General features: G+C 35.2%; 1 protein-coding gene across 5 annotated transcripts in view; it reads left to right on the top strand.

Annotated features, from left to right (window-relative positions):
- LOC121298480 (bis(5'-adenosyl)-triphosphatase-like) overlaps positions 1 to 14,981 on the top strand; it is a 220,925-nt gene that overhangs the window by 19,807 nt on the left and 186,137 nt on the right. For 3 of the 5 annotated variants that reach the window (XM_041225610.1, XM_041225611.1, XM_041225607.1), the window contains one exon: positions 11,439 to 11,530. The exons of the other annotated variants lie outside the window; for them this stretch is intronic. The gene's annotated coding sequence lies outside the window, so the exon portion shown is untranslated. The remainder of the gene's footprint in view (positions 1 to 11,438; positions 11,531 to 14,981) is intronic. 5 annotated transcript variants of the gene reach the window in all.

Below are 14,981 nucleotides of genomic sequence, written 5' to 3'. Positions count from 1 at the left end.
TCAAGCACAAAATAACTCCTGAATCCTCATCACTTACTGCTAAAGTTTGTCATCACTTATTATTTCCACAAGGAGGCTCAAGACAGTTAAAGTCATGTTGTTGCAGAAATAATGTATCTATTTAAACAAGGTACATCCTTAACTCAAATAATAAATTCTAAAGTAAAACGTATACATTAGGCAAACATTTATCAGTGTTCTTGACTTAGATCTATAGTTTAACCTTTAAGACCATGATATATTTTGACCTTTAATTGAATACTGTTTTAGAACAGACATGGGACTGAGCAACATATATTAAGAAACAGAATGATGAGGGGAAAAAATTTAAACGTATAAGTAAATGAAGAAAGAAAAAAACCTCAAAATGTAAATGGTGTATGTGTAGTAGTGAGGGAAGTCATTCTCAGAAATTGTAACCAAACTATTTTTAATTCTATTTTTCTACACTAAAAAGAAAAGACAAAATACAAGCTATGTTAAGAGTTGATGTATTGGCCAGTTTTGTCAGACTCCTTCCCGGGTTATTGCCTCACCATTCTGCTGGAGAAGCTGCTATACCTGGCCACGTTCCACCTTCTGCCCCATAATGTGTGTGAAAATCTCTTTGCTATTTTCACCCCATTTTGTTTGCTCAGGGCACTCATGCCCATACATTAGCATTTGATTGTGATCTCGTGTCTCTTTGTAAATGTTTGGTTTGATCACATTTGTGTTGACTGCTGCATTAATCTGTCTTTTTTCTGTGTACTTGTGTATTTAGAAACTGGAATTGGATTTTACAAATGCTGACTACTTGGATTCACAAAACCAACATGGGTGCAACATTATTACACAACTGCAGTTATAATTATTTGCTCTTTTTTTAAAGTTCCTATCAAGATAGAAATTCCATATTTAAAATTAAATTCTAGGGTATGCATTAGGAGGAAAGTTTGTGTTTCAAAACTCTATGAACAACATGCTGTTCATTTTGTACCCCAGATCCATTTCTTTTTTATTCTCCATGCAGGATATCAGTTTTCTGGAGAGGCAGCCACCCAGGCTGTCCTTAGAAATAATTAGGCATGCTCTTGGCAGAGTAATAGAAGCCAGGAGATTAACCGTGGTGCTGCAGTCCCAACTCTAGGCCACTCACGCTTTGGGAATTACTCCAGACATTTTGTTAGGGACACCACTGTAATATATAGTCGTCCTACAATGTGGGACATTTTCTGTTTTCCATAGTATTATTTAAGAAACATGCCTCTTTACCGTCTAGTCTTTTTTTACGTGTAAGAGCCTATATGGAGAAATGAAGGGAATTTGATCTGTATCTAAGACTTGCTTAAAACTGCATGCAGTGACATTTTCCACCCCATTGTTGCTTACTTTACTTTAATCATTGCCTGAATACAGTCTTAGGATGCATGACAAATGCACCAAAACTAATCATCACTTACCGGTAAAAAGCATCAAACTTTGTGTGAGGTCTGTGTTGCTTGCTAGCAATGCCCTCAGAGATCAAGTTCTTTCTGACAAATACAGTGAAGTCCACTACAGCAGTAATAACAAAGACGCTGAGGGATTTGAGAGGATTCAAGACCACTAAGGCAAGAGGGATGTCTAAAACCATTGCAATTGAGACAGTCAAGCGTTAAAACGCCAGGACTAAATTTCCTGTCAAGATGATGCCACACTGTACACAACAAGCTCTATGACGTACATGTGTAGGTTTAAAGGAGGGAAGTGCAATTACTCTAGCCTTTTCTGGGATATCCGTGTTCCAGTAGGGTATGCTTTAATCCTGGAGGTGTACTGTAAATTAACTTTAGACCATGACTGAATCAGAACCATGCATCTTATTAGCTTATACTTTCACTGTAACCTTAGCAGCACATACTCAGTCCTCTTGGAGGTCTCAATATTACAAGTCAGTTTTCTGAAATAGCTGATGGGTCATTTTCTTCCGTAATTGGACAAACCATATTGACTGAAGAAAAAATCTAATATTGTCCTAAAACCTGATCCCCCTTATTTGCACCTGGCCCTCTGCTGTGGCAGATAATACACATATGCTATATATATATATATATATATATATATATATATATATATATATATATATATATGATATATATATATATATATATATATATATATATATATATATATATATATATATATATACACACACACACACACACACACACACACACACACATAAAACATGTAATAAGCACCATGCAGACAGCCAAAACTCTGCCTTCCACTTGCCAACAATGGCCTTCTGGATCTATATTTCAGAACTTGAGACGAAAATCTACTTGAGGGTTTCGCAAAAAAGCTTTGCTTTTTTTCTTGTGGTTGCCAACTGCTGCTTGTAACTGGCAATAATGTGACCAGAATAGAAACATATTTATACTTATTTGTGTCTGGTATTGAAATACTGTAAATGGCCAAGTATTGATCTTCATTTTATTAACTAAGTTCAGGTGATGGAGCATAAATGTTTTATGTACTGCCCCTGCAATTAGGGTTAATCATTATCACTGAGTGTGCTGCCTTCCAGGTCACCTAATGCAAGCCTTTAAATAAGTTGATTGGTCATGCTGCATGGACAGTGATACAATTACAGTCATACAATTACAAAGTGTGTGTGTGTGAGAAGGACATTAATCTAGTTGCCAAAGTAAGATAAAACAGAGAGATACATTGTAAATAAATACATCTTAAAATGTATTTTAAAAAAAATGTGTTTCATATTCTGTTTTGTTTGTTCAGTTTCACAAGTGCTTTCTTTGCCAGACAGAAGGAGACCCACTCCAGAACCCCAGTTTAACAATAAAAGTGAATAAATAATATTGGATACAAATGGCATTTAAACTCGCATTGAACAGTTGTTAATTAAAAAAAAAAAGATGCAACCTTTAAAATAGCTTTTTTTTTTTTTTTTGCTTCTTATTCTTCAACTCTGTAAAAGACCACCATCAAGATGTTCAAGGGCTTTGCTGCTAGCCAGCATGCAAACATTATACAGGTTAAATAACTTACAGTATGGCCTCACAATCTAAAAACAGGCCCATGATCATTAATGACTTCCGTTTATTAATGCAGGTGCCTTGTGTGAAATGAGGAAGTCACACCTATTTTCCTAACAATCTAAGCCTCCGTTTTGGATTTTCCCCTTTGTTTTTCAACACATTCTGTTGTTTTGTATTACATGTTTGAATATGTGAAACCTAGAATTTCCTGAAATACAATCCTGCAGCTCATTACTAGCTGTTTTGATTCGCAGTACATATTGTTTGTCTGCCCCATGCAATGTAACCGTAGACATTTCATTGAAGTGGAAACAGCAACAGCAAAGCGGTCAAAATATGTTAATACCCAATTTGTGTTTTTATTGAAACGTTTCACTTCCACTTTATCTTGTAATTTATACTTATAAGATGATTCCACAATAACCAGTGACCAGTAAACCAATGTACTATGCAATGTCCCATTTGCTATTTATTGAGAAAGGCTGTGCAAGCTTAAGGCATCTTATTTTCTGGCATTGTCATCACTATATATCCTGGCTCCAACTCAGTTACAAATTGATGAATATTTTTAATAAATACTGAAAGCTGTAAAGGATCTAAAGCTAGCCCGTGGAGCATTCCAAGACTCGTTGGAGTCAGTGGTGAGGTGAGGTCCATATCATACCATTAAATTTTTTTTTATATAGACTTATTGTAATTTCATAGTGCATGTAAAGTATAATAATTATTATGTTTTCAATCAACCTTATGATAATTTAATATATAGTATAAGCAGCACGTCACTTTTCAATAGTAAGTCACACATGTAAAAACTTGACTGCATATTACATAAGTGTTTTGGGTATGTAAGTTTAAAAATGATGGAAAAAAAAAATCTATATAGTTATGTCTTTGAAAGTCAGCAACAACAAATGTACTTTAATGAATGTTAATGTACCATAGTGATTGTACTGCCCGGGTGTCTTTTGTTGTTCATGCTGTTGCTGTCTCCCATGGTGGATTTGTAAATGAGTCTTGGACTCATTCGGCTTAATTCTTGGTAAACTAATATTTTTTGAATTAACATTTTGCGAGATAGCCAAAGTGAAAAGAGAATAAGCCGAAGTGCATTAGCTGCTCCAGAAAAACACGCTTTACTGTTTGGATCCTTTTTGAATTCCTGAAGGACTTACTAAGCTGTTCAACGTCTGTATAGAGCTCTTATTCTGAGGGCTAAATGCATTTTATTGGTTTATTCAGCTGAGACTATAGAAAGGCCTAATTCATGACATTACATTTCTTATGTACGGTACAGTATAAACATGGTATATCAATTGAACTTCCACCTTGACAGCATATCTGCAACTTCTGTGGATCTGTAGAATAGTTATTTGGTACAGGTAGAGTAGACATGGAGAAATGATTTTATCTTTGAATAACATATTCATGTGTGTGAAAGGATAGCACAGATGGTCAAGGCTGGAGGAAGACTCAGAGACGATTGGCTGCAGTTTAGCACTTCCAGCGAGTATTTATTCAAAACAAACAAAACCCAAATGGGCGCAAAAATAAAGAGTTAAACAAAAAAAATACACAATCAGAGCAAAAAGAACCGTCACCCAAGCTGTGCTATCACTGTGAAGAACATAAACATGGAAGCATTAGCATCTCTCTCTCTCTCTCTCTCTCTCTCTCTCTCTCTCTCTCTCTCTGGCCAGGGTTGATTGACAGTTAATCATTCAATCAACACCTAGCCACAGTCTCACATGTATTTATACACCAGAACAAAAACTTATACATTATTTACTTTGTGCCCTGTCACAATGTGTTTCTGAAATTTCAAACCTGTTGACAAAATGTCTCCAAAGATGATGTTTTGAAGACCAGCAAATTGTGATCAAGCTCTGATATACCTTACACTGTATGGTATAAACTTTTTCTTCTTTGTGGACCTAAACTTTTTCTCAAAGATACTGTTCTCAAGGTGATAAAGATTTAATTAGTCTGTCTTGTAAACACTTATTAAAATGAATTATTTTGAGCCAGCTATGAAGAAATATTTTCCACACTCAGATTTTGGTAATTAATATTCTACTTACAAATCCCCATAGTGAAGCTACAGTATGAAGATTAATGCCATTGGTTTTTGATTCTGTTTTTATATTACCTAAGGACATCAGGGATTTGCAATCAGGGTGACGTAGAGAGAAGAGCCAGAAGTATACCTATTATCCTTTGAAGGACTAAATAACAAGAAAATAAATGGGTATTACTGTGTTTGTGAAATTTGCCTTTATTTATTGATAGGATTATTAATTTTTTTTTTTGGCTTTGTGTTTCTACCATATTTTAAGTGCCTCTTGTGTTTAATTGTCATTCCCCAACAGATTATAACATAGCTGCAAGAATCTCCGATTTAAGCATCTGTATTGTACAGGCAAGACAGGGAATGTGTGAAGAAAAAATAAAAACACGTCAAAAAACAATGTTTCAACAGAAATGAAACAGCAGGAAGGTGTCTGCTGTCTGCTTTCTGCTTTGGATTTTCTGTCTTGTTTTTATCCTAATCACAATGCGTCTGAGGGAGCCTTTTGACACTGTCAGTTGCTGGAGGGAGGAAAGAGAAGGAGTTGTGGGCTCAAATGAGGAAAATAAAAGTGCCTGCAAAAACCAAGGACACGCATATAGGACCAGACAGCACAACAACAGGGGAAGGAAGTGTCATTGCTAATCAGGAGAAGTTGCTTTGCTTATTCATATATTCATGCTAAACCCTTTTGAATGCCACTGTAATGGAAATTATTCACACTTTTTTGCAGTACAACTTCTGGACTGACAGAGTCCAATCTGTTCATTCTAAGAAGAGAGGAACAACTGATACAGGTCATGCATACCAACAGATCAGTGCCTGATACCATTGTAGGGTTAACCAAGGCTTTGGCTGCCATCCCAGTTGGGAAAATGCCCCAGCCAAATGCAGGTATACAGATACAATGGAGTTAGATTTTGTTTTTTGTTTCTTTCAACTTTAACACACTGCACCAAGAAAAAAATCTGTAGATGTTAACAAAGCAGCTTGTAAAAGATTGTTGGGGAAGCAAATAGTCAAGCCCACTCAACTGTCATACAAATCCAGTACAGTTTTGAATTTCCAGCTCTTTAATGCTTATAACACTAAATGCATAATGGCAATTCTTTCAGGTTCATGAAGATGAAATTAATGTTGGTTTCTTTAATGTTGCTGTCCAAATTTCAAGTCACGGTTCACAACTGTTTACGGCCTTGGCATGGCATCCTTGCATGTCTTTAGATGTGTGTGCTAAGTGAATATAGACATGTAGTTTGCATCTGTAAACACTACCTATAATCAACGTGTGTCTTTTTAATATTACAGAGTATCCTGTGATGGAGTGTTTTCTGCCACCAATACTTGAAGTTCCATTTGTATCTCCAATTATATACATTCTGTCTGCAGTGACCCGCAGTATTACCGGTGATGCAGGTTTACAAAATATACCGTACCTACGAGCAAAGCAGTCATGACTAATGTTCAGATGCCAAATGAGATACAGCTCTAAATGATGTTGCATCGTGACTGAAAAAAAGATGAGATTATGGAGATGATTTTCCCAATGGCTTGTAATACAGCTTCAGAAGATCATTGTACCATTTTTTAAACAACTCAATTGCTGCCAGCTAAAAAAAAATAACAAAAAAAAAAACGGCAAACACAATGAAAACAAGTCAATGTTGTTTAAGCAGCGCATAGTGTGTTCTTTTTGTGCTAGGGTTGTAATGTTTTACTTGGAAAAACAATAAAGTAACATAATAAATGCACAATATTCACCAGTAGTTGTAACCTAAAAAGTTCAGTGCTATTAGAAGATGGTCTTTTTTAACAGGCAGAACATGAAAAATGTTCTTGGTCCTGTTTCAGTAATTGCAAGAAAATGGCTTCTTTTTAAATATCAGACACATATTATACATAAACGAATCACTTTTAATTGCAGAAGCCAATCAATATCTATTGCATAATACAATAATTGCCTTTTGGTTTGGAGTTGGGCTAAGATTAGATTGTATTCCATGTGGTTTAATAGAGAACTCTCCCGGCATTCACACCCATAAGGTATGCACTGTTACAGCCTGTGTAACCCATGCTTACTCTTCCACATTCATTTAACAGCATGAACTGGCTCTTTTTGTGAAGTGTTAATGGTAAAACCTAATAAGGTCATCATTTTACCCTATCTTATTAAGAGTTTTTGATTTTTATTGATTGCCATAATTTTATAATTTACATTTCCAGTCAGCATAATGGTATTTGAGTACTGCTCTGACCACATAGATAATGAGCTAATTTACATCTTTTCCCCAGATACATTTAAATAAATAAATAAATGTGTGTGTGTGTATATATATATATATATATATATATATATATATATATATATATATATATATATATATATATATATATATATATATATAAATATATGTTAATAAAGTTATATATTTCTGTACAGTACTGGTAATAATGCTGCACAAAGCTTATACAGTATTGAACATGCAGGATACAAAGCTCAAACCATAAAAAAGAGCTGGAAAAACACAATAGGTTTCAATGTAGAGCCAACAATCCTCCTCTATTCCAGACATACTTCAGAGCCTGCCTAGAATAAATTATTACACAGCATTTCAAACTGCTCTCTTTGACATCTGCACGTAGGAGTGATACAGTTTGTGTTGCCCTCAGCTCAGCCAAGAAATGGCAGGATCATGACCAACCATCTCTGCACAGCTATGCAAGCCCTGTGCTAAGAAGAGACTTTATTCAAATAACTGCACAGACTATTACCTTCTCACACCAGCAGAGGGAGGTCCTTCCATGATAGGGCTGAGACGCATCAATCGTTGCCTGTCACAAGGCTGTTCTTCATCTAAAATGTTAAGAAGTCTGTTAGGAATTTTACTTGTAATGTCATACTGCTAATTGTGTCATTTGACAAACTTGTAGAAATAAACATTGTCGTGGAGTAATTTGAAAATATAAAAAAGTGTACAACTGTCATAACTTGTTAGTTAAGTTGCAAAATGCTAATTTTGTTTAATGCCAACCATTCAAAAAAAACAAAAAAACACCTACAACTGCTGACAAAAAGTATCCCTCTTGCCTTTTTGGTGTTGTTTTTATGAGTTACTGGTATGTGCTGATGTAGATCATTACTATTGATAACTGGATCTGTTGCTAGGCATTGAGAATATGAATTTCTTATGCAGCTTTTCTAAAATTATTTCACATAGAAAGACTTTAGTCAGTGATATTAAATGGCATTATATATTCCTACTGAAGAAAATACTGCTTCGGATCTGAATGGAGGTTTAATAAGGCAATCCTGATTTAGAAAACGTCAGACAGTTGATACCATGAAAGCTACTATATGGACAAGATCCACTACCATGTTTTTTTTTTTGTCATTAGATTTGCCAAAGATTTATTTAATGGCTCCAGTTGCTATTTAAAACATTTTAAAGCTCAAATTTGCAGGTTTTTTTTTTTTTTTAATTTTATTTAAATTTTTTTTTATGTTTTGATATATTTTTCTTTCTTTCAAATTTCGCTTTTTAAAAACTAGATGTTCTGTCTGAAAATTCTGTGGTCAACTACCGAGAGTGGGTGGGCCTTGCAATGCCGCTTCTTGATTGGTGGATAAAAGAGGGAGATCTTCAAATTGGTTGTTTTCAACAATTATGGGCATTGTTGCCCTCCTCTGGTCTATACAGTCAATAAAATTTGTTTTTAGATAAAGATATAAGTAACATTTACATTTCTGAGAACTACTCATCCACTTATCGTAAACGTGATGGCAGTGCTAGTTTGCCTGTTATTACTAATGACAAACTGACACCACTGATGTTGTAGGTGTCAAAACTGTTTGGAGGCTTACTAATTAATTGAATCTTGATTGGAGACATATCTTTTGTGGTTTGCGTTTTTGTGATGCATATCTGGCTAGTTTGCTCCTTGATAAGCAATTAGCATCTAATCAAGAGTACATGCAAGGCTAATTTATTTGTTGTTTTCCCTGTAAAGATTGTGTAAGATACAACATCTTGTTTACAAGGGAATCCAGGGGGACAGCGGCAGTACATTTTTTGTTTTCAGATATGTTTTGATATTGACCAACTGTTATTACGACGTGTGAATGGTGTCTCTTATTGTATAAGCAGTCTTGTACAGTTTGGGTGAGAGGACTGCATAATCTAGTCCTGCTGCTCAGACTGTGCAAAATTACATCTCTTATGCAGTAAGAGACACCCTACACACAATGTTATTCACTTAATATAAATTGCAGAAAGGAAGGTTGTACTCAGAAATAGCTTTAAATCCAAAAAAATAATAATTGTAAAATATGATTTTTGAATATTGAAATTAAGTGGTGTTCTGTGCATGGGATGATACCTGTACACAGGGTATGAGGGACTGGAATTTTGGCAAATAGGATATGAGGTACTGGAATTTTGGCAAAAACTGCAATTGGTTGATTTTATGACATGTGATTTATAAATGTGGATGGTAGTGATTTGAATTCTCCCTTCAGTGCTGCATTTTTGTCTTTGTTACCCTAATAAAAGTTTCACATAGTAAAAGCATAGCAAAGTGTAATACAGCACAGTGAAAGCATGGTAAAGCAGAGGTAAGCATTGTAAGGCACCTATAGATATGGTAAAGCATATTAAAAAACATGGCAAACCAAGGTGATAATATGCATAGTGTGAAAAGCATGGCAAACGCACAACAATACAGTGTTAAACTTGTGTAGGGGAGCTGAATTTTCCCTGGTTAAGTTTCTAGGAATTAACAGTCCTGGTTTTGTGTTGACATTTAATTTCCTCCGTCTCCTTTACTTTCCGAAATATACTTTACCCTCATTATACTGTTCTTGGGAACTACACTGTGCAATTTTAATATGATTTAATCCAATTGAAAAACAAGTCGACTAAAACGAAACGAGTCCACTTAAATCAGAAAATATATCATGTCAGAGAGCCATTTATGGCAGAAATGGCTTATTCTCACTAAAAATACCCTAGGTTTAGAGTGGTATTCATAAAGAAATATCACGCTGGTCAATGTGTAAGACTGCAGTTCATTTACTGGCTCTCCAAAGCTTTAGGAATATTCATGTTACTTTTTTTAATTTGGTTGTACTGTATCTCCAGACACTCTGATTGCACTCTGCATACCATTGAGCAGTGGTTTTGCATTTGCACTGCCACAAGGCAGCTTGGGTTATGAAGGATCTGAAATACAAGGCATTGTCAAGTGCTTTTTCACAAACATTTACTCAGCATCATTTAATCACATGCCCAGCCACTGGATGTGATGGAGATGCAGCTCAGTAATTATTACAGCGCAGTGAAGTAGGATCTACTGGAGTTCCATTAATTTGTTCCATTCATTTTCTCCCATTATTGCGACACACAGTCAACGTACATCTTGTTCGGGGTCAGGTAAAAGCATCCCACAATCACCACCCTAATTACAGGTTGGCTAGCTTTAACCTAGAACAAAGGATTGTGAGATTTAAACTCACAAGCTTCCGACTCTAGGAGTTAAACCCCTGGTGTACCAAACGTATACCAGTAACTACACTTAAGTCAGTGAGACGTAAATATAGGTCAATTAAAATGTCAGCATTTATGAATATTATTACATTGTAATTTTATGTATTTATTTATTTTTTTGACTAGCGGTTTTCTAGACAGGAATTGTTTAGACAATTTTTAGAATATTATATTTTACAACGTTTTTCCATTTTGGCTTTCACAATTTAAACATGCCGTCGCTTCAGCCATCTCTCATCACATTGCCTTCTTTATTTGACATGGCAGGCTTACATTGCAAGCTATAAAGATAACAGAGAAGGACACTGCAAATATATTTATTAGAGAATTTCCCTTTTATTCTATATGTTTTATGAATAGTTATAAATCGTTGTCTTCAAGATTAAGGAGATAAAATAAATGAAAAACATAGTAAATGTTTTAAACAGTAAAAAGTAATTGCTGTAATTGATATATACATTACAAATGTTATCTGAAACAGTACATTCTTTTGGTAATGTTTTATTTATAGTTTTTCATTTTCATTTCTTTATCATCCTTCATCCTTAAGCAACCTCTTTCCCATACCCCTATGATGTTGTGTGTTAATTCTGCCACATGTCATGAACTACTGTTCTGTTATAGGAACACATTTAAATTCAGTTTTGCTTTTCTGCAAGGGTATGCCAGAATCAGAATCCTGAATCAGTCAAACTATTGGGCTATTCCCTTCAGCAGGTATTGATTATCAAGCAGTACAGCACTGTCTCCCAATATAAAACACATGAAAAAGACAACCCTCTATTTTCTTTATATTTCACCATTAAGGAACCATTAACAGAAACAACCAGATTCTGAATATTCCTGTGAAATTGCATCAAACCGAATTTCTCGGACCTGAGCACCCACCCGCAGACAAGGTATGTTTTTTTTTTTTTTTTTTTTTGTAATGTTAGATAGAAGATGTTTTTAAAACACCATACAGTGTGATTCAAGGGTCTTCCGACTTCAATGGAAGATTTGTACCAATTTGGATATTGAAAAAAATCCAATCCTAGCTCCTGATTTTAGGTTTATAGGTATAAAAAACCTGGTTGTAGGAAAAGCTGCAAATTTCAGATTGCTATATGTTGTCAAATATTAATAACATTGTTAGGTGTAACATTTTTATATTCTCATAAACATACTGCATTGAAAAGTTTTATTATACATTGCATCATGCATCAAGTACTGAGCTGATTAAATTGTTGTGGTTTATAAAAGCCAGAGGCTGTTTTTTAGGCAGCTGCCACTTGGTATTTAAAACTTTGTCTCTAAGTGTAATAAACCAGTGATTTAAATGACAAAATTTTTTTTACAGAATGCTGGAAGGGGAATATTAATGATTTAAATAAAAGTGATTGCGCTTTTCTTTCTTTCCTGATATATGCAGGGCATTAAATATTTCATTCATAATTTCCAATATTGTATCTAATAGCATCTGTTTTATATAACATGACGTTTTTAGTAACTGTAACTTTTAAAATAAGAAGTGTTGTATGAGCTTTGTTAGGCCCCAGAGTGAAAATCAGAGATTCCAAAGCGAAACTTCAAGACTTGTCATAGTTCTCCACAATGTTTATGATAAGCAAGACCAAATTATAACTGATTTAGCATTGATGCCCTTTCTTTTGGGAATATGAACCTTTTCTCAAAATAATCTGCAGTAAGAATGGTTTAATAAAAAAATAAATAAATAAATAAAAAAAATGCAATCTGATCAGCTGCCTTTTCAAGAAAATACTTGTGCAAACAAGCAACAGTTATTGCTCTGAGTAGTTTCTTGTTTGTTTTGTACAGTTACAATAATATTATTCCTCTGAATAACTGAAATATGGATTTTTAGTGCACTTCAAAACTGGAGGGTCCCCAGTGGTATTAAAATCACTGATGCTTAGAGTGTAGGGTGAGTCATGTGAGTGTCTTCATTGAGTCCTGCCCACAGTAAGTTGCCTTTCTTGGCTGGGGACCTAGAAAGCACTTCATTGGTGTTTGTGCTCCAGCGAAGCTGGCTGGGGATTGTTTGCCTCATTGAACTTCAGCTTGGTAACATTTGTTTAGGATTGTTGGGTTAAGATTAAAGTTAGCCTACGTTTTTTAATTGTGTAAGTAGAGCAAAGCGTATTCTTTCAGTCCAGGTTTTGGTTTTGATACCATTTTTTTATTGAACCAACTTCAGTGTAGCAACATTTTTAAGAACATTAGAACATAAGAAAGTTTACAAAGTAGCTTATTGATCCCAGAATCTCATCAAGCAGCTTCTTGAAGGATCCCAGGGTGTCAGCTTCAACAACATTACTGGGGAGTTGATTCCAGACCCTCACGATTCTCTGTGTAAAAAAGTGCCTCCTGTTTTCTGTTCTGAATGCCCCTTTGTCTAATCTCAATTTGTGACCCCTGGTCCTTGCTTCTTTTTTCAGGCTGAAAAAGTCCCTTGGGTCGACACTGTCAATACCTTTTAGAATTTTGAGTGCTTGAATTAGGTCGCCGCGTAGTCTTCTTTGTCCAAGACTGAACAGATTCAGTTCTTTTAGCCTGTCTGCATATGACATGCCTTTTCAACCCGGGATAATTCTGGTCGCTCTTCTTTGCACTCTTTCTAGAGCAGCAATATCTTTTTTTTGGTGAGGTGACCAGAACTGAACACAATATTCAAGATGAGGTCTTACTAATGCATTGTACAATTTTAACATTACTTCCCTTGATTTAAATTCAACACTTTTCATAATGTATCCGAGCCTTTTTTATAGCTTCCCCACATTGTCTAGATGAAGACATTTGAGTCAACAAAAACTCTTAGGTCTTTTTCATAGATTCCTTCTCCAATTTCAATATCTCCCATATGATATTTATAATGCACATTTTTATTTCCTGCGTGCAGGAAATACATAGGCTTTCAGGACTACTGGTGCAGTACATTCATCAAAGTCCTTTAGAGTTTGAGAAGAAATATTGCATTTCTGTTTAAATTCAAATCGGAATATGTAGGACATTCCAGCAGAACAGAACTGAGACCTGTTTGAACAATATTTTTATTTAGAGAATCCTTTTTTTTAAAGTGCGTGGTTTCCATGTCATTAAAGGCACCTGCTAGTGGCCAGCCTTTTAGTTCCCTTGGTAACGAGCAGCTGTGTGTGAACTCTATGATGTTAAAGTGTTCTATTGGCTGCAGGAGGGGAATGGAGACACTGCGAAAAAAGGGGATCGGACAAGAAGGAGACAAAAAAAAGGAAAATAATGATGATAGTTTGAAAAGCACAGCAGGGACAGGGTGAGAAAACTTTTAAAGCAAGGGAAACCAGCAGGAGAGGATAGCAGAGGAAAGGAAAGAAGTAGGGTAATGAACAGAAGGGCTTGATTTTGTGAAAGATGTACATATGTTATGTTGTTTTTACACAGGCTTGCATGTGTACTCCCTGTTGCAAATCTTGCTGCAAAACAAAGGATGCCAATCCTCATAAGTCCTGGTATAATCAATCTGTGTAAAACAGAACAATATTAAGATTGGAACATTTATGTATTAAGTGGTAGGCTTGTGCATTTTAGTTGGCTTCATGAGTAGTACAAGAACCTATATACCACATACCAAGCATAAAAGTATGAGGATTTTGTGGTTTGGTTTAAAAATGAGTAGCCTACTTTATTTGTATAGCTCATAAGAAATTTGGCATGTCAGTCAAAATGCCAATAGCTGCATTTTGTAACCGCTGTAACTTGTAGAACAATAAATCAGTTATTTTTAAAACCACATATGCATTATTAATTATCCTGTATAAAAATGGATGCACTGTATGTTAGTTGTTTAAAGCCAACAGGTGGGAGCATGGACAATATGTAAGTGCATTTATTATAGGTACACTCAACCACTGTAGAGGAATATAGCTTAGGGCTGTTCTTTCATATAGAACAATCAATCTGTTTATGGTTATAAGCATCACTTATGAGCATCACTAGTGAAGCATACTATCACTGTTTCTAACTTATCATTTGTGTCATTACTGTAGTTGCTGTACATGCTGGAAAATAGAAGAGTTTAACAGCAGTGAAAGGGGAAATCAGACTGCTCTTTCTTGCCTGTTGTGCAGCAGTATTTACTGTACTTGTGAAGGCTAATGTTATTGATTTTTCTGTTCTGAGTGGGTATCTAAGTTATTAAAGATGAATGGCTCACACAAGAAACTTTATGCCAGCTCCAAATATTCCAATTCCAAATATTAAGGCTCGAAAGGAGAGAAATGTCATACATTTTTAATATTGAGAGATTATTGCAATAAGATTGAGGACAGCTAGTTTGCTTCAGTTGCCATCTGGAACCTCCAGCTGGACTCTAGA

This window comes from Polyodon spathula, chromosome 23 (assembly GCF_017654505.1).
Source record: "Polyodon spathula isolate WHYD16114869_AA chromosome 23, ASM1765450v1, whole genome shotgun sequence".
NCBI classification, from domain to species: Eukaryota; Metazoa; Chordata; class Actinopteri; order Acipenseriformes; family Polyodontidae; genus Polyodon; species Polyodon spathula.
The sequence above is the reverse complement of the archived record's forward strand: the minus strand, read 5'-3'. Positions and strand labels throughout refer to the sequence as shown.